This window comes from Halichoeres trimaculatus, unplaced genomic scaffold (assembly GCF_033239565.1).
Source record: "Halichoeres trimaculatus isolate MK-OKI-2021-1 unplaced genomic scaffold, fHalTri1.1 fHalTri1_scaffold_7, whole genome shotgun sequence".
Lineage (NCBI taxonomy): Eukaryota > Metazoa > Chordata > Actinopteri > Labriformes > Labridae > Halichoeres > Halichoeres trimaculatus.
In genome coordinates this window covers 9,161,201-9,183,610 of record NW_027437185.1, presented here as the reverse complement: position 1 = coordinate 9,183,610, position 22,410 = coordinate 9,161,201, and positions in this window count along the sequence as shown.

The following is a 22,410-nucleotide window of genomic DNA, read 5'->3' as shown; positions in this document are numbered from 1 at the left end:
GGCTCTGAAACTTCTAGGGTGCGTCCGTCAGGTCACTAGGAGCGTCCCCAGTGGGTTTTCTCAGAATCGGGTTCGGGGTCCGATTTTCGGAAAATCGCGATTTTGCGCGGGCATGTTTTCAATGAGATGAGGCCCGAATTTAGCCTCTCATTAAACTGGCCGTAACTCCACAAAACGTAGCCCGAGGGCTCTGAAACTTCTAGGGTGCGTCCGTCAGGTCACTAGGAGCGTCCCCAGTGGGTTTTCTCAGAATTGGGTTCGGGGTCCGATTTTCGGAAAATCGCGATTTTGCGCGGGCACGTTTTCAATGGAAATGAGGCCCGAATTTAGCCTCTCATTAAACTGTCCGTAACTCCACAAAACGTGGCCCGAGGGCTCTGAAACTTCTAGGGTGCGTCCGTCAGGTCACTAGGAGCGTCCCCAGTGGGTTTTCTCAGAATCGGGTTCGGGGTCCGATTTTCGGAAAATCGCGATTTTGCGCGGGCATGTTTTCAATGGAAATGAGGCCCGAATTTAGCCTCTCATTAAACTGGCCGTAACTCCACAAAACGTAGCCCGAGGGCTCTGAAACTTCTAGGATGCGTCTGTCAGGTCACTAGGAGCGTCCCCAGTGGGTTTTCTCAGAATCGGGTTCGGGGTCCGATTTTCGGAAAATCGCGATTTTGCGCGGGCATGTTTTCAATGGAATTTAGTCTCGAATTTAGCCTCTCATTAAACTGGCCGTAACTCCACAAAACGTAGCCTGAGGGCTCTGAAACTTCTAGGGTGCGTCCGTCAGGTCACTAGGAGCGTCCCCAGTGGGTTTTCTCAGAATCGGGTTCGGGGTCCGATTTTCGGAAAATCGCGATTTTGCGCGGGCATGTTTTCAATGAGATGAGGCCCGAATTTAGCCTCTCATTAAACTGGCCGTAACTCCACAAAACGTAGCCTGAGGGCTCTGAAACTTCTAGGGTGCGTCCGTCAGGTCACTAGGAGCGTCCCCAGTGGGTTTTCTCAGAATCGGGTTCGGGGTCCGATTTTCGGAAAATCGCGATTTTGCGCGGGCATGTTTTCAATGGAGATGAGGCCCGAATTTAGCCTCTCATTAAACTGGCCGTAACTCCACAAAACGTAGCCCGAGGGCTCTGAAACTTCTAGGGTGCGTCCGTCAGGTCACTAGGAGCGTCCCCAGTGGGTTTTCTCAGAATCGGGTTCGGGGTCCGATTTTCGGAAAATCGCGATTTTGCGCGGGCATGTTTTCAATGGAAATGAGGCCCGAATTTAGCCTCTCATTAAACTGTCCGTAACTCCACAAAACGTAGCCCGAGGGCTCTGAAACTTCTAAGGTGCGTCCGTCAGGTCACTAGGAGCGTCCCCAGTGGGTTTTCTCAGAATCGGGTTCGGGGTCCGATTTTCGGAAAATCGCGATTTTGCGCGGGCATGTTTTCAATGGAAATGAGGCCCGAATTTAGCCTCTCATTAAACTGGCCGTAACTCCACAAAACGTAGCCCGAGGGCTCTGAAACTTCTAGGGTGCGTCCGTCAGGTCACTAGGAGCGTCCCCAGTGGGTTTTCTCAGAATCGGGTTCAGGGTCCGATTTTCGGAAAATCGCGATTTTGCGCGGGCATGTTTTCAATGGAAATGAGGCCCGAATTTAGCCTCTCATTAAACTGGCCGTAACTCCACAAAACGTAGCCCGAGGGCTCTGAAACTTCTAGGGTGCGTCCGTCAGGTCACTAGGAGCGTCCCCAGTGGGTTTTCTCAGAATCGGGTTCGGGGTCCGATTTTCGGAAAATCGCGATTTTGCGCGGGCATGTTTTCAATGGAAATGAGGCCCGAATTTAGCCTCTCATTAAACTGGCCGTAACTCCACAAAACGTAGCCCGAGGGCTCTGAAACTTCTAGGGTGCGTCCGTCAGGTCACTAGGAGCGTCCCCAGTGGGTTTTCTCAGAATCGGGTTCGGGGTCCGATTTTCGGAAAATCGCGATTTTGCGCGGGCATGTTTTCAATGGAAATGAGGCCCGAATTTAGCCTCTCATTAAACTGGCCGTAACTCCACAAAACGTAGCCCGAGGGCTCTGAAACTTCTAGGGTGCGTCCGTCAGGTCACTAGGAGCGTCCCCAGTGGGTTTTCTCAGAATCGGGTTCAGGGTCCGATTTTCGGAAAATCGCGATTTTGCGCGAGCATGTTTTCAATGGAAATGAGGCCCGAATTTAGCCTCTCATTAAACTGGCCGTAACTCCACAAAACGTAGCCTGAGGGCTCTGAAACTTCTAGGGTGCGTCTGTCAGGTCACTAGGAGCGTCCCCAGTGGGTTTTCTCAGAATCGGGTTCGGGGTCCGATTTTCGGAAAATCGCGATTTTGCGCGGGCATGTTTTCAATGGAGATGAGGCCCGAATTTAGCCTCTCATTAAACTGGCCGTAACTCCACAAAACGTAGCCCGAGGGCTCTGAAACTTCTAGGGTGCGTCCGTCAGGTCACTAGGAGCGTCCCCAGTGGGTTTTCTCAGAATCGGGTTCGGGGTCCGATTTTCGGAAAATCGCGATTTTGCGCGGGCATGTTTTCAATGGAAATGAGGCCCGAATTTAGCCTCTCATTAAACTGGCCGTAACTCCACAAAACGTAGCCCGAGGGCTCTGAAACTTCTAGGGTGCGTCCGTCAGGTCACTAGGAGCGTCCCCAGTGGGTTTTCTCAGAATCGGGTTCGGGGTCCGATTTTCGGAAAATCGCGATTTTGCGCGGGCATGTTTTCAATGGAAATGAGGCCCGAATTTAGCCTCTCATTAAACTGGCCGTAACTCCACAAAACGTAGCCCGAGGGCTCTGAAACTTCTAGGGTGCGTCCGTCAGGTCACTAGGAGCGTCCCCAGTGGGTTTTCTCAGAATCGGGGTCGGGGTCCGATTTTCGGAAAATCGCGATTTTGCGCGGGCATGTTTTCAATGGAGATGAGGCCCGAATTTAGCCTCTCATTAAACTGGCCGTAACTCCACAAAACGTAGCCCGAGGGCTCTGAAACTTCTAGGGTGCGTCCATCAGGTCACTAGGAGCGTCCCCAGTGGGTTTTCTCAGAATTGGGTTCGGGGTCCGATTTTCGGAAAATCGCGATTTTGCGCGGGCATGTTTTCAATGGAAATGAGGCCCGAATTTAGCCTCTCATTAAACTGTCCGTAACTCCACAAAACGTAGCCCGAGGGCTCTGAAACTTCTAGGGTGCGTCCGTCAGGTCACTAGGAGCGTCCCCAGTGGGTTTTCTCAGAATCGGGTTCGGGGTCCGATTTTCGGAAAATCGCGATTTTGCGCGGGCATGTTTTCAATGGAAATGAGGCCCGAATTTAGCCTCTCATTAAACTGGCCGTAACTCCACAAAACGTAGCCCGAGGGCTCTGAAACTTCTAGGGTGCGTCCGTCAGGTCACTAGGAGCGTCCCCAGTGGGTTTTCTCAGAATCGGGTTCGGGGTCCGATTTTCGGAAAATCGCGATTTTGCGCGGGCATGTTTTCAATGGAATTTAGTCTCGAATTTAGCCTCTCATTAAACTGGCCGTAACTCCACAAAACGTAGCCCGAGGGCTCTGAAACTTCTAGGGTGCGTCCGTCAGGTCACTAGGAGCCTCCCCAGTGGGTTTTCTCAGCATCGGGTTTGGGGTCCGATTTTCGGAAAATCGCGATTTTGCGCGGGCATGTTTTCAATGGAAATGAGGCCCGAATTTAGCCTCTCATTAAACTGGCCGTAACTCCACAAAACGTAGCCCGAGGGCTCTGAAACTTCTAGGGTGCGTCCATCAGGTCACTAGGAGCGTCCCCAGTGGGTTTTCTCAGAATCGGGTTCAGGGTCCGATTTTCGGAAAATCGCGATTTTGCGCGGGCATGTTTTCAATGGAAATGAGGCCCGAATTTAGCCTCTCATTAAACTGGCCGTAACTCCACAAAACGTAGCCCGAGGGCTCTGAAACTTCTAGGGTGCGTCCGTCAGGTCACTAGGAGCGTCCCCAGTGGGTTTTCTCAGAATCGGGTTCGGGGTAGGATTTTCGGAAAATCGCGATTTTGCGCGGGCATGTTTTCAATGGAAATGAGGCCCGAATTTAGCCTCTCATTAAACTGGCCGTAACTCCACAAAACATAGCCCGAGGGCTCTGAAACTTCTAGGGTGCGTCCGTCAGGTCACTAGGAGCGTCCCCAGTGGGTTTTCCCAGAATCGGGTTCGGGGTCCGATTTTCGGAAAATCGCGATTTTGCGCGGGCTTGTTTTCAATGGAAATGAGGCCCGAATTTAGCCTCTCATTAAACTGGCCGTAACTCCACAAAACGTAGCCCGAGGGCTGTGAAACTTCTAGGGTGCGTCTGTCAGGTCACTAGGAGCGTCCCCAGTGGGTTTTCTCAGAATCGGGTTCGGGGTCCGATTTTCGGAAAATCGCGATTTTGCGCGGGCATGTTTTCAATGGAAATGAGGCCCGAATTTAGCCTCTCATTAAACTGGCCGTAACTCCACAAAACATAGCCCGAGGGCTCTGAAACTTCTAGGGTGCGTCCGTCAGGTCACTAGGAGCGTCCCCAGTGGGTTTTCTCAGAATTGGGTTCGGGGTCCGATTTTCGGAAAATCGCGATTTTGCGCGGGCATGTTTTCAATGGAAATGAGGCCCGAATTTAGCCTCTCATTAAACTGGCCGTAACTCCACAAAACGTAGCCCGAGGGCTCTGAAACTTCTAGGGTGCGTCCGTCAGGTCACTAGGAGCGTCCCCAGTGGGTTTTCTCAGAATCGGGTTCGGGGTCCGATTTTCGGAAAATCGCGATTTTGCGCGGGCATGTTTTCAATGGAAATGAGGCCCGAATTTAGCCTCTCATTAAACTGGCCGTAACTCCACAAAACGTAGCCCGAGGGCTCTGAAACTTCTAGGGTGCGTCCGTCAGGTCACTAGGAGCGTCCCCAGTGGGTTTTCTCAGAATCGGGTTCGGGGTCCGATTTTCGGAAAATCGCGATTTTGCGCGGGCATGTTTTCAATGGAATTTAGTCTCGAATTTAGCCTCTCATTAAACTGGCCGTAACTCCACAAAACGTAGCCCGAGGGCTCTGAAACTTCTAGGGTGCGTCCGTCAGGTCACTAGGAGCGTCCCCAGTGGGTTTTCTCAGAATCGGGTTCGGGGTCCGATTTTCGGAATATCGCGATTTTGCGCGGGCATGTTTTCAATGAGATGAGGCCCGAATTTAGCCTCTCATTAAACTGGCCATAACTCCACAAAACGTAGCCCGAGGGCTCTGAAACTTCTAGGGTGCGTCCGTCAGGTCACTAGGAGCGTCCCCAGTGGGTTTTCTCAGAATTGGGTTCGGGCTCCGATTTTCGGAAAATCGCGATTTTGCGCGGGCACGTTTTCAATGGAAATGAGGCCCGAATTTAGCCTCTCATTAAACTGTCTGTAACTCCACAAAACGTGGCCCGAGGGCTCTGAAACTTCTAGGGTGCGTCCGTCAGGTCACTAGGAGCGTCCCCAGTGGGTTTTCTCAGAATTGGGTTCAGGGTCCGATTTTCGGAAAATCGCGATTTTGCGCGGGCATGTTTTCAATGGAAATGAGGCCCGAATTTAGCCTCTCATTAAACTGGCCGTAACTCCACAAAACGTAGCCCGAGGGCTCTGAAACTTCTAGGATGCGTCTGTCAGGTCACTAGGAGCGTCCCCAGTGGGTTTTCTCAGAATCGGGTTCGGGGTCCGATTTTCGGAAAATCGCGATTTTGCGCGGGCATGTTTTCAATGGAATTTAGTCTCGAATTTAGCCTCTCATTAAACTGGCCGTAACTCCACAAAACGTAGCCTGAGGGCTCTGAAACTTCTAGGGTGCGTCCGTCAGGTCACTAGGAGCGTCCCCAGTGGGTTTTCTCAGAATCGGGTTCGGGGTCCGATTTTCGAAAAATCGCGATTTTGCGCGGGCATGTTTTCAATGGAATTTAGTCTCGAATTTAGCCTCTCATTAAACTGGCCGTAACTCCACAAAACGTAGCCTGAGGGCTCTGAAACTTCTAGGGTGCGTCCGTCAGGTCACTAGGAGCGTCCCCAGTGGGTTTTCTCAGAATCGGGTTCGGGGTCCGATTTTCGGAAAATCGCGATTTTGCGCGGGCATGTTTTCAATGAGATGAGGCCCGAATTTAGCCTCTCATTAAACTGGCCGTAACTCCACAAAACGTAGCCCGAGGGCTCTGAAACTTCTAGGGTGCGTCCGTCAGGTCACTAGGAGCGTCCCCAGTGGGTTTTCTCAGAATTGGGTTCGGGGTCCGATTTTCGGAAAATCGCGATTTTGCGCGGGCACGTTTTCAATGGAAATGAGGCCCGAATTTAACCTCTCATTAAACTGTCCGTAACTCCACAAAACGTGGCCCGAGGGCTCTGAAACTTCTAGGGTGCGTCCGTCAGGTCACTAGGAGCGTCCCCAGTGGGTTTTCTCAGAATCGGGTTCGGGGTCCGATTTTCGGAAAATCGCGATTTTGCGCGGGCATGTTTTCAATGGAAATGAGGCCCGAATTTAGCCTCTCATTAAACTGGCCGTAACTCCACAAAACGTAGCCCGAGGGCTCTGAAACTTCTAGGATGCGTCTGTCAGGTCACTAGGAGCGTCCCCAGTGGGTTTTCTCAGAATCGGGTTCGGGGTCCGATTTTCGGAAAATCGCGATTTTGCGCGGGCATGTTTTCAATGGAATTTAGTCTCGAATTTAGCCTCTCATTAAACTGGCCGTAACTCCACAAAACGTAGCCTGAGGGCTCTGAAACTTCTAGGGTGCGTCCGTCAGGTCACTAGGAGCGTCCCCAGTGGGTTTTCTCAGAATCGGGTTCGGGGTCCGATTTTCGGAAAATCGCGATTTTGCGCGGGCATGTTTTCAATGGAATTTAGTCTCGAATTTAGCCTCTCATTAAACTGGCCGTAACTCCACAAAACGTAGCCTGAGGGCTCTGAAACTTCTAGGGTGCGTCCGTCAGGTCACTAGGAGCGTCCCCAGTGGGTTTTCTCAGAATCGGGTTCGGGGTCCGATTTTCGGAAAATCGCGATTTTGCGCGGGCATGTTTTCAATGGAGATGAGGCCCGAATTTAGCCTCTCATTAAACTGGCCGTAACTCCACAAAACGTAGCCCGAGGGCTCTGAAACTTCTAGGGTGCGTCCGTCAGGTCACTAGGAGCGTCCCCAGTGGGTTTTCTCAGAATCGGGTTCGGGGTCCGATTTTCGGAAAATCGCGATTTTGCGCGGGCATGTTTTCAATGGAAATGAGGCCCGAATTTAGCCTCTCATTAAACTGGCCGTAACTCCACAAAACGTAGCCCGAGGGCTCTGAAACTTCTAGGGTGCGTCCGTCAGGTCACTAGGAGCGTCCCCAGTGGGTTTTCTCAGAATCGGGTTCGGGGTCCGATTTTCGGAAAATCGCGATTTTGCGCGGGCATGTTTTCAATGGAAATGAGGCCCGAATTTAGCCTCTCATTAAACTGGCCGTAACTCCACAAAACGTAGCCCGAGGGCTCTGAAACTTCTAGGGTGCGTCCGTCAGGTCACTAGGAGCGTCCCCAGTGGGTTTTCTCAGAATCGGGTTCAGGGTCCGATTTTCGGAAAATCGCGATTTTGCGCGGGCATGTTTTCAATGGAAATGAGGCCCGAATTTAGCCTCTCATTAAACTGGCCGTAACTCCACAAAACGTAGCCCGAGGGCTCTGAAACTTCTAGGGTGCGTCCGTCAGGTCACTAGGAGCGTCCCCAGTGGGTTTTCTCAGAATCGGGTTCGGGGTCCGATTTTCGGAAAATCGCGATTTTGCGCGGGCATGTTTTCAATGGAAATGAGGCCCGAATTTAGCCTCTCATTAAACTGGCCGTAACTCCACAAAACGTAGCCCGAGGGCTCTGAAACTTCTAGGGTGCGTCCGTCAGGTCACTAGGAGCGTCCCCAGTGGGTTTTCTCAGAATCGGGTTCGGGGTCCGATTTTCGGAAAATCGCGATTTTGCGCGGGCATGTTTTCAATGGAAATGAGGCCCGAATTTAGCCTCTCATTAAACTGGCCGTAACTCCACAAAACGTAGCCCGAGGGCTCTGAAACTTCTAGGGTGCGTCCGTCAGGTCACTAGGAGCGTCCCCAGTGGGTTTTCTCAGAATCGGGTTCAGGGTCCGATTTTCGGAAAATCGCGATTTTGCGCGAGCATGTTTTCAATGGAAATGAGGCCCGAATTTAGCCTCTCATTAAACTGGCCGTAACTCCACAAAACGTAGCCTGAGGGCTCTGAAACTTCTAGGGTGCGTCTGTCAGGTCACTAGGAGCGTCCCCAGTGGGTTTTCTCAGAATCGGGTTCGGGGTCCGATTTTCGGAAAATCGCGATTTTGCGCGGGCATGTTTTCAATGGAGATGAGGCCCGAATTTAGCCTCTCATTAAACTGGCCGTAACTCCACAAAACGTAGCCCGAGGGCTCTGAAACTTCTAGGGTGCGTCCGTCAGGTCACTAGGAGCGTCCCCAGTGGGTTTTCTCAGAATCGGGTTCGGGGTCCGATTTTCGGAAAATCGCGATTTTGCGCGGGCATGTTTTCAATGGAAATGAGGCCCGAATTTAGCCTCTCATTAAACTGGCCGTAACTCCACAAAACGTAGCCCGAGGGCTCTGAAACTTCTAGGGTGCGTCCGTCAGGTCACTAGGAGCGTCCCCAGTGGGTTTTCTCAGAATCGGGTTCGGGGTCCGATTTTCGGAAAATCGCGATTTTGCGCGGGCATGTTTTCAATGGAAATGAGGCCCGAATTTAGCCTCTCATTAAACTGGCCGTAACTCCACAAAACGTAGCCCGAGGGCTCTGAAACTTCTAGGGTGCGTCCGTCAGGTCACTAGGAGCGTCCCCAGTGGGTTTTCTCAGAATCGGGTTCAGGGTCCGATTTTCGGAAAATCGCGATTTTGCGCGGGCATGTTTTCAATGGAAATGAGGCCCGAATTTAGCCTCTCATTAAACTGGCCGTAACTCCACAAAACGTAGCCCGAGGGCTCTGAAACTTCTAGGGTGCGTCCGTCAGGTCACTAGGAGCGTCCCCAGTGGGTTTTCTCAGAATCGGGTTCGGGGTCCGATTTTTGGAAAATCGCGATTTTGCGCGGGCATGTTTTCAATGGAAATGAGGCCCGAATTTAGCCTCTCATTAAACTGGCCGTAACTCCACAAAACGTAGCCCGAGGGCTCTGAAACTTCTAGGGTGCGTCCGTCAGGTCACTAGGAGCGTCCCCAGTGGGTTTTCTCAGAATCGGGTTCAGGGTCCGATTTTCGGAAAATCGCGATTTTGCGCGGGCATGTTTTCAATGGAAATGAGGCCCGAATTTAGCCTCTCATTAAACTGGCCGTAACTCCACAAAACGTAGCCCGAGGGCTCTGAAACTTCTAGGGTGCGTCCGTCAGGTCACTAGGAGCGTCCCCAGTGGGTTTTCTCAGAATCGGGTTCGGGGTCCGATTTTCGGAAAATCGCGATTTTGCGCGGGCATGTTTTCAATGGAAATGAGGCCCGAATTTAGCCTCTCATTAAACTGGCCGTAACTCCACAAAACGTAGCCCGAGGGCTCTGAAACTTCTAGGGTGCGTCCGTCAGGTCACTAGGAGCGTCCCCAGTGGGTTTTCTCAGAATCGGGTTCGGGGTCCGATTTTCGGAAAATCGCGATTTTGCGCGGGCATGTTTTCAATGGAAATGAGGCCCGAATTTAGCCTCTCATTAAACTGGCCGTAACTCCACAAAACGTAGCCCGAGGGCTCTGAAACTTCTAGGGTGCGTCCGTCAGGTCACTAGGAGCGTCCCCAGTGGGTTTTCTCAGAATCGGGTTCAGGGTCCGATTTTCGGAAAATCGCGATTTTGCGCGAGCATGTTTTCAATGGAAATGAGGCCCGAATTTAGCCTCTCATTAAACTGTCCGTAACTCCACAAAACGTAGCCCGAGGGCTCTGAAACTTCTAGGGTGCGTCCGTCAGGTCACTAGGAGCGTCCCCAGTGGGTTTTCTCAGAATCGGGTTCGGGGTCCGATTTTCGGAAAATCGCTATTTTGCGCGGGCATGTTTTCAATGGAATTTAGTCTCGAATTTAGCCTCTCATTAAACTGGCCGTAACTCCACAAAACGTAGCCTGAGGGCTCTGAAACTTCTAGGGTGCGTCCGTCAGGTCACTAGGAGCGTCCCCAGTGGGTTTTCTCAGAATCGGGTTCGGGGTCCGATTTTCGGAAAATCGCGATTTTGCGCGGGCATGTTTTCAATGGAATTTAGTCTCGAATTTAGCCTCTCATTAAACTGGCCGTAACTCCACAAAACGTAGCCTGAGGGCTCTGAAACTTCTAGGGTGCGTCTGTCAGGTCACTAGGAGCGTCCCCAGTGGGTTTTCTCAGAATCGGGTTCGGGGTCCGATTTTCGGAAAATCGCGATTTTGCGCGGGCATGTTTTCAATGGAGATGAGGCCCGAATTTAGCCTCTCATTAAACTGGCCGTAACTCCACAAAACGTAGCCCGAGGGCTCTGAAACTTCTAGGGTGCGTCCGTCAGGTCACTAGGAGCGTCCCCAGTGGGTTTTCTCAGAATCGGGTTCGGGGTCCGATTTTCGGAAAATCGCGATTTTGCGCGGGCTTGTTTTCAATGGAAATGAGGCCCGAATTTAGCCTCTCATTAAACTGGCCGTAACTCCACAAAACGTAGCCCGAGGGCTCTGAAACTTCTAGGGTGCGTCCGTCAGGTCACTAGGAGCGTCCCCAGTGGGTTTTCTCAGAATCGGGTTCGGGGTCCGATTTTCGGAAAATCGCGATTTTTCGCGGGCATGTTTTCAATGGAAATGAGGCCCGAATTTAGCCTCTCATTAAACTGGCCGTAACTCCACAAAACGTAGCCCGAGGGCTCTGAAACTTCTAGGGTGCGTCCGTCAGGTCACTAGGAGCGTCCCCAGTGGGTTTTCTCAGAATCGGGTTCAGGGTCCGATTTTCGGAAAATCGCGATTTTGCGCGGGCATGTTTTCAATGGAAATGAGGCCCGAATTTAGCCTCTCATTAAACTGGCCGTAACTCCACAAAACGTAGCCCGAGGGCTCTGAAACTTCTAGGGTGCGTCCGTCAGGTCACTAGGAGCGTCCCCAGTGGGTTTTCTCAGAATCGGGTTCGGGGTCCGATTTTCGGAAAATCGCGATTTTGCGCGGGCATGTTTTGCGCGGGCATGTTTTCAATGGAAATGAGGCCCGAATTTAGCCTCTCATTAAACTGTCCGTAACTCCACAAAACGTAGCCCGAGGGCTCTGAAACTTCTAGGGTGCGTCCGTCAGGTCACTAGGAGCGTCCCCAGTGGGTTTTCTCAGAATCGGGTTCGGGGTCCGATTTTCGGAAAATCGCGATTTTGCGCGGGCATGTTTTCAATGGAATTTAGTCTCGAATTTAGCCTCTCATTAAACTGGCCGTAACTCCACAAAACGTAGCCCGAGGGCTCTGAAACTTCTAGGGTGCGTCCGTCAGGTCACTAGGGGCGTCCCCAGTGGGTTTTCTCAGAATCGGGTTCAGGGTCCGATTTTCGGAAAATCTTGATTTTGCGCGGGCATGTTTTCAATGGAAATGAGGCCCGAATTTAGCCTCTCATTAAACTGTCCGTAACTCCACAAAACGTAGCCCGAGGGCTCTGAAACTTCTAGGGTGCGTCCGTCAGGTCACTAGGAGCGTCCCCAGTGGGTTTTCTCAGAATCGGGTTCGGGGTCCGATTTTCGGAAAATCGCGATTTTGCGCGGGCATGTTTTCAATGGAAATGAGGCCCGAATTTAGCCTCTCATTAAACTGTCCGTAACTCCACAAAACGTAGCCCGAGGGCTCTGAAACTTCTAGGGTGCGTCCGTCAGGTCACTAGGAGCGTCCCCAGTGGGTTTTCTCAGAATCGGGTTCGGGGTCCGATTTTCGGAAAATCGCGATTTTGCGCGGGCATGTTTTCAATGGAAATGAGGCCCGAATTTAGCCTCTCATTAAACTGGCCGTAACTCCACAAAACGTAGCCCGAGGGCTCTGAAACTTCTAGGGTGCGTCCGTCAGGTCACTAGGAGCGTCCCCAGTGGGTTTTCTCAGAATCGGGTTCGGGGTCCGATTTTCGGAAAATCGCGATTTTGCGCGGGCATGTTTTCAATGGAAATGAGGCCCGAATTTAGCCTCTCATTAAACTGGCCGTAACTCCACAAAACGTAGCCCGAGGGCTCTGAAACTTCTAGGGTGCGTCCGTCAGGTCACTAGGAGCGTCCCCAGTGGGTTTTCTCAGAATCGGGTTCGGGGTCCGATTTTCGGAAAATCGCGATTTTGCGCGGGCATGTTTTCAATGGAAATGAGGCCCGAATTTAGCCTCTCATTAAACTGGCCGTAACTCCACAAAACGTAGCCCGAGGGCTCTGAAACTTCTAGGGTGCGTCCGTCAGGTCACTAGGAGCGTCCCCAGTGGGTTTTCTCAGAATCGGGTTGAGGGTCCGATTTTCGGAAAATCGCGATTTTGCGCGGGCATGTTTTCAATGGAAATGAGGCCCGAATTTAGCCTCTCATTAAACTGGCCGTAACTCCACAAAACGTAGCCCGAGGGCTCTGAAACTTCTAGGGTGCGTCCGTCAGGTCACTAGGAGCGTCCCCAGTGGGTTTTCTCAGAATCGGGTTCGGGGTCCGATTTTCGGTAAATCGCGATTTTGCGCGGGCATGTTTTCAATGGAAATGAGGCCCGAATTTAGCCTCTCATTAAACTGGCCGTAACTCCACAAAACGTAGCCCGAGGGCTCTGAAACTTCTAGGGTGCGTCCGTCAGGTCACTAGGAGCGTCCCCAGTGGGTTTTCTCAGAATCGGGTTTGGGGTCCGATTTTCGGAAAATCTTGATTTTGCGCGGGCATGTTTTCAATGGAATTTAGGCCCGAATTTAGCCTCTCATTAAACTGGCCGTAACTCCACAAAACGTAGCCCGAGGGCTCTGAAACTTCTAGGGTGCGTCCGTCAGGTCACTAGGAGCGTCCCCAGTGGGTTTTCTCAGAATCGGGTTCGGGGTCCGATTTTCGGAAAATCGCGATTTTGCGCGGGCATGTTTTCAATGGAAATGAGGCCCGAATTTAGCCTCTCATTAAACTGTCCGTAACTCCACAAAACGTAGCCCGAGGGCTCTGAAACTTCTAGGGTGCGTCCGTCAGGTCACTAGGAGCGTCCCCAGTGGGTTTTCTCAGAATCTGGTTTGGGGTCCGATTTTCGGAAAATCGCGATTTTGCGCGGGCATGTTTTCAATGGAAATGAGGCCCGAATTTAGCCTCTCATTAAACTGGCCGTAACTCCACAAAACGTAGCCCGAGGGCTCTGAAACTTCTAGGGTGCGTCCGTCAGGTCACTAGGAGCGTCCCCAGTGGGTTTTCTCAGAATCGGGTTCGGGGTCCGATTTTCGGAAAATCGCGATTTTGCGCGGGCATGTTTTCAATGGAAATGAGGCCCGAATTTAGCCTCTCATTAAACTGTCCGTAACTCCACAAAACGTAGCCCGAGGGCTCTGAAACTTCTAGGGTGCGTCCGTCAGGTCACTAGGAGCGTCCCCAGTGGGTTTTCTCAGAATCGGGTTTGGGGTCCGATTTTCGGAAAATCTTGATTTTGCGCGGGCATGTTTTCAATGGAATTTAGGCCCGAATTTAGCCTCTCATTAAACTGGCAGTAACTCCACAAAACGTAGCCCGAGGGCTCTGAAACTTCTAGGGTGCGTCCGTCAGGTCACTAGGAGCGTCCCCAGTGGGTTTTCTCAGAACCGGGTTCGGGGTCCGATTTTCGGAAAATCGCGATTTTGCGCGGGCATGTTTTCAATGGAAATGAGGCCCGAATTTAGCCTCTCATTAAACTGTCCGTAACTCCACAAAACGTAGCCCGAGGGCTCTGAAACTTCTAGGGTGCGTCCGTCAGGTCACTAGGAGCGTCCCCAGTGGCTTTTCTCAGAATCGGGTTCGGGGTCCGTTTTTCGGAAAATCGCGATTTTGCGCGGGCATGTTTTCAATGGAATTTAGTCTCGAATTTAGCCTCTCATTAAACTGGCCGTAACTCCACAAAACGTAGCCCGAGGGCTCTGAAACTTCTAGGGTGCGTCCGTCAGGTCACTAGGGGCGTCCCCAGTGGGTTTTCTCAGAATCGGGTTCGGGGTCCGTTTTTCGGAAAATCGCGATTTTGCGCGGGCATGTTTTCAATGGAATTTAGTCTCGAATTTAGCCTCTCATTAAACTGGCCGTAACTCCACAAAACGTAGCCCGAGGGCTCTGAAACTTCTAGGGTGCGTCCGTCAGGTCACTAGGGGCGTCCCCAGTGGGTTTTCTCAGAATCGGGTTCGGGGTCCGATTTTCGGAAAATCGCGATTTTGCGCGGGCATGTTTTCAATGGAATTTAGTCTCGAATTTAGCCTCTCATTAAACTGGCCGTAACTCCACAAAACGTAGCCCGAGGGCTCTGAAACTTCTAGGGTGCGTCCGTCAGGTCACTAGGAGCGTCCCCAGTGGGTTTTCTCAGAATCTGGTTTGGGGTCCGATTTTCGGAAAATCGCGATTTTGCGCGGGCATGTTTTCAATGGAAATGAGGCCCGAATTTAGCCTCTCATTAAACTGGCCGTAACTCCACAAAACGTAGCCCGAGGGCTCTGAAACTTCTAGGGTGCGTCCGTCAGGTCACTAGGAGCGTCCCCAGTGGGTTTTCTCAGAATCGGGTTCGGGGTCCGATTTTCGGAAAATCGCGATTTTGCGCGGGCATGTTTTCAATGGAAATGAGGCCCGAATTTAGCCTCTCATTAAACTGTCCGTAACTCCACAAAACGTAGCCCGAGGGCTCTGAAACTTCTAGGGTGCGTCCGTCAGGTCACTAGGAGTGTCCCCAGTGGGTTTTCTCAGAATCGGGTTCGGGGTCCGATTTTCGGAAAATCGCGATTTTGCGCGGGCATGTTTTCAATGGAATTTAGTCTCGAATTTAGCCTCTCATTAAACTGGCCGTAACTCCACAAAACGTAGCCCGAGGGCTCTGAAACTTCTAGGGTGCATCCGTCAGGTCACTAGGAGCGTCCCCAGTGGCTTTTCTCAGAATCGGGTTCGGGGTCCAATTTTCGGAAAATCTTGATTTTGCGCGGGCATGTTTTCAATGGAAATGAGGCCCGAATTTAGCCTCTCATTAAACTGGCCGTAACTCCACAAAACGTAGCCCGAGGGCTCTGAAACTTCTAGGGTGCGTCCGTCAGGTCACTAGGAGCGTCCCCAGTGGGTTTTCTCAGAATCGGGTTCGGGGTCCGATTTTCGGAAAATCGCGATTTTGCGCGGGCATGTTTTCAATGGAAATGAGGCCCGAATTTAGCCTCTCATTAAACTGTCCGTAACTCCACAAAACGTAGCCCGAGGGCTCTGAAACTTCTAGGGTGCGTCCGTCAGGTCACTAGGAGCGTCCCCAGTGGGTTTTCTCAGAATCGGGTTCGGGGTCCGATTTTCGGAAAATCGCGATTTTGCGCGGGCATGTTTTCAATGGAAATGAGGCCCGAATTTAGCCTCTCATTAAACTGTCCGTAACTCCACAAAACGTAGCCCGAGGGCTCTGAAACTTCTAGGGTGCGTCCGTCAGGTCACTAGGAGCGTCCCCAGTGGGTTTTCTCAGAATCGGGTTCGGGGTCCGATTTTCGGAAAATCGCAATTTTGCGCGGGCATGTTTTCAATGGAAATGAGGCCCGAATTTAGCCTCTCATTAAACTGTCCGTAACTCCACAAAACGTAGCCCGAGGGCTCTGAAACTTCTAGGGTGCGTCCGTCAGGTCACTAGGAGCGTCCCCAGTGGGTTTTCTCAGAATCGGGTTCGGGGTCCGATTTTCGGAAAATCGCGATTTTGCGCGGGCATGTTTTCAATGGAAATGAGGCCCGAATTTAGCCTCTCATTAAACTGTCCGTAACTCCACAAAACGTAGCCCGAGGGCTCTGAAACTTCTAGGGTGCGTCCGTCAGGTCACTAGGAGCGTCCCCAGTGGGTTTTCTCAGAATCGGGTTCGGGGTCCGATTTTCGGAAAATCGCGATTTTGCGCGGGCATGTTTTCAATGGAAATGAGGCCCGAATTTAGCCTCTCATTAAACTGTCCGTAACTCCACAAAACGTAGCCCGAGGGCTCTGAAACTTCTAGGGTGCGTCCGTCAGGTCACTAGGAGCGTCCCCAGTGGGTTTTCTCAGAATCGGGTTCGGGGTCCGATTTTCGGAAAATCGCAATTTTGCGCGGGCATGTTTTCAATGGAATTTAGTCTGGAATTTAGCCTCTCATTAAACTGGCCGTAACTCCACAAAACGTAGCCTGAGGGCTCTGAAACTTCTAGGGTGCGTCCGTCAGGTCACTAGGAGCGTCCCCAGTGGGTTTTCTCAGAATTGGGTTCGGGGTCCGATTTTCGGAAAATCGCGATTTTGCGCGGGCATGTTTTCAATGGAAATGAGGCCCGAATTTAGCCTCTCATTAAACTGTCCGTAACTCCACAAAACGTAGCCCGAGGGCTCTGAAACTTCTAGGGTGCGTCCGTCAGGTCACTAGGAGCGTCCCCAGTGGGTTTTCTCAGAATCGGGTTCGGGGTCCGATTTTCGGAAAATCGCGATTTTGCGCGGGCATGTTTTCAATGGAAATGAGGCCCGAATTAGCCTCTCATTAAACTGTCCGTAACTCCACAAAACGTAGCCCGAGGGCTCTGAAACTTCTAGGGTGCATCCGTCAGGTCACTAGGAGCGTCCCCAGTGGGTTTTCTCAGAATCGGGTTTGGGGTCCGATTTTCGGAAAATCGCGATTTTGCGCGGGCATGTTTTCAATGGAAATGAGGCCCGAATTTAGCCTCTCATTAAACTGTCCGTAACTCCAAAAAACGTAGCCCGAGGGCTCTGAAACTTCTAGGGTGCGTCCGTCAGGTCACTAGGAGTGTCCCCAGTGGGTTTTCTCAGAATCGGGTTCGGGGTCCGATTTTCGGAAAATCGCGATTTTGCGCGGGCATGTTTTCAATGGAAATGAGGCCCGAATTTAGCCTCTCATTAAACTGGCCGTAACTCCACAAAACGTAGCCCGAGGGCTCTGAAACTTCTAGGGTGCGTCCGTCAGGTCACTAGGAGCGTCCCCAGTGGGTTTTCTCAGAATCGGGTTCGGGGTCCGATTTTCGGAAAATCGCGATTTTGCGCGGGCATGTTTTCAATGGAAATGAGGCCCGAATTTAGCCTCTCATTAAACTGGCCGTAACTCCACAAAACGTAGCCCGAGGGCTCTGAAACTTCTAGGGTGCGTCCGTCAGGTCACTAGGAGCGTCCCCAGTGGGTTTTCTCAGAATCGGGTTCGGGGTCCGATTTTCGGAAAATCTTGATTTTGCGCGGGCATGTTTTCAATGGAATTTAGTCTCGAATTTAGCCTCTCATTAAACTGGCCGTAACTCCACAAAACGTAGCCCGAGGGCTCTGAAACTTCTAGGGTGCGTCCGTCAGGTCACTAGGGGCGTCCCCAGTGGGTTTTCTCAGAATCGGGTTCGGGGTCCGATTTTCGGAAAATCGCGATTTTGCGCGGGCATGCTTTCAATGGAAATGAGGCCCGAATTTAGCCTCTCATTAAACTGTCCGTAACTCCACAAAACGTAGCCCGAGGGCTCTGAAACTTCTAGGGTGCGTCCGTCAGGTCACTAGGAGCGTCCCCAGTGGGTTTTCTCAGAATCGGGTTCGGGGTCCGATTTTCGGAAAATCGCGATTTTGCGCGGGCATGTTTTCAATGGAAATGAGGCCCGAATTTAGCCTCTCATTAAACTGTCCGTAACTCCACAAAACGTAGCCCGAGGGCTCTGAAACTTCTAGGGTGCGTCCGTCAGGTCACTAGGAGCGTCCCCAGTGGCTTTTCTCAGAATCGGGTTCGGGGTCCGTTTTTCGGAAAATCGCGATTTTGCGCGGGCATGTTTTCAATGGAAATGAGGCCCGAATTTAGCCTCTCATTAAACTGGCCGTAACTCCACAAAACGTAGCCCGAGGGCTCTGAAACTTCTAGGGTGCGTCCGTCAGGTCACTAGGGGCGTCCCCAGTGGGTTTTCTCAGAATCGGGTTCGGGGTCCGTTTTTCGGAAAATCGCGATTTTGCGCGGGCATGTTTTCAATGGAATTTAGTCTCGAATTTAGCCTCTCATTAAACTGGCCGTAACTCCACAAAACGTAGCCCGAGGGCTCTGAAACTTCTAGGGTGCGTCCGTCAGGTCACTAGGGGCGTCCCCAGTGGGTTTTCTCAGAATCGGGTTCGGGGTCCGATTTTCGGAAAATCGCGATTTTGCGCGGGCATGTTTTCAATGTAATTTAGTCTCGAATTTAGCCTCTCATTAAACTGGCCGTAACTCCACAAAACGTAGCCCGAGGGCTCTGAAACTTCTAGGGTGCATCCGTCAGGTCACTAGGAGCGTCCCCAGTGGCTTTTCTCAGAATCGGGTTCGGGGTCCAATTTTCGGAAAATCTTGATTTTGCGCGGGCATGTTTTCAATGGAAATGAGGCCCGAATTTAGCCTCTCATTAAACTGGCCGTAACTCCACAAAACGTAGCCCGAGGGCTCTGAAACTTCTAGGGTGCGTCCGTCAGGTCACTAGGAGCGTCCCCAGTGGGTTTTCTCAGAATCGGGTTCGGGGTCCGATTTTCGGAAAATCGCGATTTTGCGCGGGCATGTTTTCAATGGAAATGAGGCCCGAATTTAGCCTCTCATTAAACTGTCCGTAACTCCACAAAACGTAGCCCGAGGGCTCTGAAACTTCTAGGGTGCATCCGTCAGGTCACTAGGAGCGTCCCCAGTGGGTTTTCTCAGAATCGGGTTCGGGGTCCGATTTTCGGAAAATCGCGATTTTGCGCGGGCATGTTTTCAATGGAAATGAGGCCCGAATTTAGCCTCTCATTAAACTGTCCGTAACTCCACAAAACGTAGCCCGAGGGCTCTGAAACTTCTAGGGTGCGTCCGTCAGGTCACTAGGAGCGTCCCCAGTGGGTTTTCTCAGAATCGGGTTCGGGGTCCGATTTTCGGAAAATCGCAATTTTGCGCGGGCATGTTTTCAATGGAAATGAGGCCCGAATTTAGCCTCTCATTAAACTGTCCGTAACTCCACAAAACGTAGCCCGAGGGCTCTGAAACTTCTAGGGTGCGTCCGTCAGGTCACTAGGAGCGTCCCCAGTGGGTTTTCTCAGAACCGGGTTCGGGGTCCGATTTTCGGAAAATCGCGATTTTGCGCGGGCATGTTTTCAATGGAAATGAGGCCCGAATTTAGCCTCTCATTAAACTGTCCGTAACTCCACAAAACGTAGCCCGAGGGCTCTGAAACTTCTAGGGTGCGTCCGTCAGGTCACTAGGAGCGTCCCCAGTGGCTTTTCTCAGAATCGGGTTCGGGGTCCGTTTTTCGGAAAATCGCGATTTTGCGCGGGCATGTTTTCAATGGAATTTAGTCTCGAATTTAGCCTCTCATTAAACTGGCCGTAACTCCACAAAACGTAGCCCGAGGGCTCTGAAACTTCTAGGGTGCGTCCGTCAGGTCACTAGGGGCGTCCCCAGTGGGTTTTCTCAGAATCGGGTTCGGGGTCCGTTTTTCGGAAAATCGCGATTTTGCGCGGGCATGTTTTCAATGGAATTTAGTCTCGAATTTAGCCTCTCATTAAACTGGCCGTAACTCCACAAAACGTAGCCCGAGGGCTCTGAAACTTCTAGGGTGCGTCCGTCAGGTCACTAGGGGCGTCCCCAGTGGGTTTTCTCAGAATCGGGTTCGGGGTCCGATTTTCGGAAAATCGCGATTTTGCGCGGGCATGTTTTCAATGGAATTTAGTCTCGAATTTAGCCTCTCATTAAACTGGCCGTAACTCCACAAAACGTAGCCCGAGGGCTCTGAAACTTCTAGGGTGCATCCGTCAGGTCACTAGGAGCGTCCCCAGTGGCTTTTCTCAGAATCGGGTTCGGGGTCCAATTTTCGGAAAATCTTGATTTTGCGCGGGCATGTTTTCAATGGAAATGAGGCCCGAATTTAGCCTCTCATTAAACTGGCCGTAACTCCACAAAACGTAGCCCGAGGGCTCTGAAACTTCTAGGGTGCGTCCGTCAGGTCACTAGGAGCGTCCCCAGTGGGTTTTCTCAGAATCGGGTTCGGGGTCCGATTTTCGGAAAATCGCGATTTTGCGCGGGCATGTTTTCAATGGAAATGAGGCCCGAATTTAGCCTCTCATTAAACTGTCCGTAACTCCACAAAACGTAGCCCGAGGGCTCTGAAACTTCTAGGGTGCGTCCGTCAGGTCACTAGGAGCGTCCCCAGTGGGTTTTCTCAGAATCGGGTTCGGGGTCCGATTTTCGGAAAATCGCGATTTTGCGCGGGCATGTTTTCAATGGAAATGAGGCCCGAATTTAGCCTCTCATTAAACTGTCCGTAACTCCACAAAACGTAGCCCGAGGGCTCTGAAACTTCTAGGGTGCGTCCGTCAGGTCACTAGGAGCGTCCCCAGTGGGTTTTCTCAGAATCGGGTTCGGGGTCCGATTTTCGGAAAATCGCAATTTTGCGCGGGCATGTTTTCAATGGAAATGAGGCCCGAATTTAGCCTCTCATTAAACTGTCCGTAACTCCACAAAACGTAGCCCGAGGGCTCTGAAACTTCTAGGGTGCGTCCGTCAGGTCACTAGGAGCGTCCCCAGTGGGTTTTCTCAGAATCGGGTTCGGGGTCCGATTTTCGGAAAATCGCGATTTTGCGCGGGCATGTTTTCAATGGAAATGAGGCCCGAATTTAGCCTCTCATTAAACTGTCCGTAACTCCACAAAACGTAGCCCGAGGGCTCTGAAACTTCTAGGGTGCGTCCGTCAGGTCACTAGGAGCGTCCCCAGTGGGTTTTCTCAGAATCGGGTTCGGGGTCCGATTTTCGGAAAATCGCGATTTTGCGCGGGCATGTTTTCAATGGAAATGAGGCCCGAATTTAGCCTCTCATTAAACTGTCCGTAACTCCACAAAACGTAGCCCGAGGGCTCTGAAACTTCTAGGGTGCGTCCGTCAGGTCACTAGGAGCGTCCCCAGTGGGTTTTCTCAGAATCGGGTTCGGGGTCCGATTTTCGGAAAATCGCAATTTTGCGCGGGCATGTTTTCAATGGAATTTAGTCTGGAATTTAGCCTCTCATTAAACTGGCCGTAACTCCACAAAACGTAGCCTGAGGGCTCTGAAACTTCTAGGGTGCGTCCGTCAGGTCACTAGGAGCGTCCCCAGTGGGTTTTCTCAGAATTGGGTTCGGGGTCCGATTTTCGGAAAATCGCGATTTTGCGCGGGCATGTTTTCAATGGAAATGAGGCCCGAATTTAGCCTCTCATTAAACTGTCCGTAACTCCACAAAACGTAGCCCGAGGGCTCTGAAACTTCTAGGGTGCGTCCGTCAGGTCACTAGGAGCGTCCCCAGTGGGTTTTCTCAGAATCGGGTTCGGGGTCCGATTTTCGGAAAATCGCGATTTTGCGCGGGCATGTTTTCAATGGAAATGAGGCCCGAATTAGCCTCTCATTAAACTGTCCGTAACTCCACAAAACGTAGCCCGAGGGCTCTGAAACTTCTAGGGTGCATCCGTCAGGTCACTAGGAGCGTCCCCAGTGGGTTTTCTCAGAATCGGGTTTGGGGTCCGATTTTCGGAAAATCGCGATTTTGCGCGGGCATGTTTTCAATGGAAATGAGGCCCGAATTTAGCCTCTCATTAAACTGTCCGTAACTCCACAAAACGTAGCCCGAGGGCTCTGAAACTTCTAGGGTGCGTCCGTCAGGTCACTAGGAGTGTCCCCAGTGGGTTTTCTCAGAATCGGGTTCGGGGTCCGATTTTCGGAAAATCGCGATTTTGCGCGGGCATGTTTTCAATGGAAATGAGGCCCGAATTTAGCCTCTCATTAAACTGGCCGTAACTCCACAAAACGTAGCCCGAGGGCTCTGAAACTTCTAGGGTGCGTCCGTCAGGTCACTAGGAGCGTCCCCAGTGGGTTTTCTCAGAATCGGGTTCGGGGTCCGATTTTCGGAAAATCACGATTTTGCGCGGGCATGTTTTCAATGGAAATGAGGCCCGAATTTAGCCTCTCATTAAACTGGCCGTAACTCCACAAAACGTAGCCCGAGGGCTCTGAAACTTCTAGGGTGCGTCCGTCAGGTCACTAGGAGCGTCCCCAGTGGGTTTTCTCAGAATCGGGTTCGGGGTCCGATTTTCGGAAAATCTTGATTTTGCGCGGGCATGTTTTCAATGGAATTTAGTCTCGAATTTAGCCTCTCATTAAACTGGCCGTAACTCCACAAAACGTAGCCCGAGGGCTCTGAAACTTCTAGGGTGCGTCCGTCAGGTCACTAGGGGCGTCCCCAGTGGGTTTTCTCAGAATCGGGTTCGGGGTCCGATTTTCGGAAAATCGCGATTTTGCGCGGGCATGTTTTCAATGGAAATGAGGCCCGAATTTAGCCTC